The sequence below is a fragment of the Octodon degus genome, unplaced genomic scaffold (assembly GCF_000260255.1).
Source record: "Octodon degus isolate 3935 unplaced genomic scaffold, OctDeg1.0 scaffold00292, whole genome shotgun sequence".
In the NCBI taxonomy this organism is placed as follows: domain Eukaryota; kingdom Metazoa; phylum Chordata; class Mammalia; order Rodentia; family Octodontidae; genus Octodon; species Octodon degus.
Genome location: NW_004524868.1, coordinates 639,351 through 642,797, shown reverse-complemented (window position 1 = coordinate 642,797; position 3,447 = coordinate 639,351). Strand labels below are relative to the sequence as shown.

General features: G+C 39.4%; 1 pseudogene; it reads right to left on the bottom strand.

The window, feature by feature from the left end:
- LOC101585321 overlaps positions 1-3,447 on the bottom strand; it is a 60,980-nt pseudogene that overhangs the window by 34,732 nt on the left and 22,801 nt on the right.

Sequence of the window (3,447 nt, the reverse complement as noted above, 5' to 3'; positions counted from 1 at the left end):
ACTTAAAGTTCAACATATCAATACTTGATGAAAAATGCCTGTTCCATATTATGCCTAAGATGTTTGATATGCAGACAGATAGTGAGGTTAAGCTCAACAGTCTAAGTTGTATGGTAATAACAATAAGCTTGTCTTCTGGATAGTTAACAACCTGACTTTGCAGACTAAAATTAGATGAAAAGGAGGGCTGCAAGGAAAGCCAACATTTTGGTGCTAGCCTTCCAAGTTCAATTAAGACTCAGGATAGGGGTCCGGGGAAATGGCTCAGTGGAATAAGTGCTTCCCGGGCAAGCACAATGGTCTGAGTTCAATCCCTGGTTCCACCAAAAAAAAAAGAAAGACTCAGAACATATGAGAACTTGTACTGCAATGTCATTTAACTTGGCCGTGTCCCAAATTTTCTGATCAATGAGATTATAGGGCCAAGCTTATCTTTTAACTAATTTCCCAAGTTCAGGAGAGACTTAAGTGCACAAAAATTAATTCCTCTGGTGAAGTTTGTCTATTTATTTATTTTGGGTGGTGTTTCTGTTAGTTGTATGTTTAATATTAATTTTATTGAGAAAGAAATAGCAATGAGAGAGTTTCTAAACAGGTTAATAGTGCAGTTATAATTAATACATTGGATATTGTTACCTTCATTCAGTTTATTCATAGTACAAGGTGCAGAAATGATATTTTGTCTAAACACTATTAGTACAAATTTTTCTTTTGTTTGAACTAAGAGAAAGTAGCTGTATATCTATCCTATAATTCAATCTTTTGTACTATAAGATGAAAATTACTGGGCAGATGTTTCCTGCCTAGTATGTGCAATAAATTTGGATAAGTATCATCTTTTTGTATTTTTTAGTAAGGGTCTACATGGTTTCACTACGTACATTGGACTCATAGTGTTCTGCCTGTGTTCAGCCTCCCAAGAACTGTGAGTACAGGTGCATATCACCACACCCAGTCTGAATCACTGGTTCAGCACACCTGGGGGCCAGGGACAGCACGGCAAGCCATGGATCAGACCCCAGCTGCTGCACTCTGCCTAAGCAGGCACTTGAATTTGCTGTGTTATTTGGCTGGCTCCTGGGTATCTTAATAAAATTTCATCACTGAGATTTTGCTTCCACCATTTTAGCCTATTCAATTCATCTGTGAATCATTTTCACAACTTTTTCTCCTCCTGATATCTAGATGCAAAAATTCACACAAACGTACATATGAAACTCTTCAGACTACCCATGGGTCCTCAGGGCTGCTCACAGAATCCTTGCATGCACAGTGTCAGTTCCTTTTGCCAACCCAACAGGTAATACTGACTTTTGCCCACATCTGTACATCCTACATTTGTCTGTTTATTCCCATGCCTATTATGTAATTCATCAAATGAATTTTTCTTATATCACTGAGGCTACCACATAGAATCTTTGTTGCTTTTTATAATATGTACATTGAGGTTCTATCACATCTCATGATGACCCTCTAGCAAATAGTTGAGTTTCTCTCACAAGTTTGAAGTGAAATATTTATAATTAGAAGAAAAATTCAGAATTTTATCAGTATTGATTAAAGAACTTATGACTTAAAATATATCATCTAAGCCTGTCAATTTGCCTACCAGAAAGCTAGGATACTCAGTGTACAGGCACATGAAACAGGATTAAACTAAACAAGGAATTCATGGATCACTAAAAAGCTGTGGGTTTCTTTTGTGCCTATGTACCTGAAACTCTGGAACAGAGAAATGTTCTAGACTAACCCTATGGAAACACTCAGTTCAACGGAGAGAATAACTCCCTTTGTTCTATAGTCAAAGAAACATTTAAGTTTTTCTCTTCTTTTTAATTTTTTGACCAATTTTTGCATTCTTTCACCTTGCAATCTGAACAACTAATTTGAATACAATAATATGCAATATAACAACCATGGTTGAATTCTTATCTTTTTTTACTGTCTTTTTATTCTTTTTAAAAAGAATTAACCATGCTGTTATATATAAGACCACTGAAAGAGAAAAGAAAAAAAATTGCAACAATACTAGTGTAGTAAGGGAAGCTCATCATATTAACTTCTCTGAGTAATTATGGTTTATGGATGTATTCCTCCATCCTCTATAGCTTGTTCATTTTCTATTTGCAGAGATTAACTGTCCGTGCACTCGTACATTAGACAATACATCAACCATACCTGAACAGATGACCCCTGCATCTTCACCATGGTCACAGTTATCCTTGCTCCAGTCATGGGAAGAGCACATCCGTACATGCATGTCCTCTCCAGTGCATCTCAATTGGCCAAGAATCATAGGTCCTGACCCAGCGCAAAAGTGAGCAGATCCTAAGATATCAACTGTTTCTCCACAACCTAACTCTCTACACACCACATCTGCAGCTCTTTTGTCCCAATCATTATCACAGATTGTGCCCCAGACGTTATTGAAAAACATTTCCACTCTTCCCTCACAGCGGTGGCTCCCTTCCACCAAGCGAAGGTGTGGGTTCCCTGAGGAGAAAAAAATAATTGGATTATGTTTACAAAGGAAATTCAAGTTGTTTTCAAATATGTTTTCAAACACTAAAGTAAGCGGGGAGCATACTCCACATTCAGATTTGCTAACCAGTAAACGCAGGAGGCCAAACACCATGGTCAAAGATTTTTTTTAAAAACAGGGAGAGAGAGGGTGAGGGCAAAGGCAAGGGTGAGGGCAAGAGCGAGAGCAAGAGAGAGGGAGCAAGAGAGCAAGAGAGCGAGAGAGCGAGAGAGCGAGAGAGCAAGAGAGCGAGAGAGCGAGAGAGCACGCGCGCGAGAGAGAGAGACTACATCTGAAGAGTGTTTAGGAGGTTAATGTGCTGCTGAGTCTCACCTGAACAGGCAACTGCAACAGCCCCACCATGCTGGCAGCTGCTCCCAGTACAGGGCACTCTAGGACACAACCAAACCTCAGGCTCCTGCCCCACACACTGGAACTCTTCAGTCCACACTTGCTCATTGGGCATTTTGGTCACATTCCTCAGGATAGACACAGCCTTGCCACATCTCAGCTCTGCACAGATGACCTGGGCAGTGCAGAGCGTGAAGTTCACATCAGACACCAGAATACAGTCTCCTCCAGGATTCACTTCCACTCGGCCTGAGCCGAGTCCTTTCTGTCCACCCAAATGCACAAATTCTGGGGGAGAAAAGTGAGTAAGAGTGCACAATTTCCAGAGTTAGAATGATATGCTGGAAGGGATGTAGTGAAAGCATTGTTTTCCCAAGACTGGAGCATAAAAATCATGGGAAGTGGATTTAAATTGGTGTTAAAATAAAAATCACAGCATGAAGTGTTTAAAGATGAATTTATGGTGATTTTTCAAGGTTACTTTAGCATCTTCACAAGAGGGAAATCTTTTGAAGGTAATATCTAACTCCATGGAGAAGAAAAATTATATAGATATAAATAGATCAAGATATATG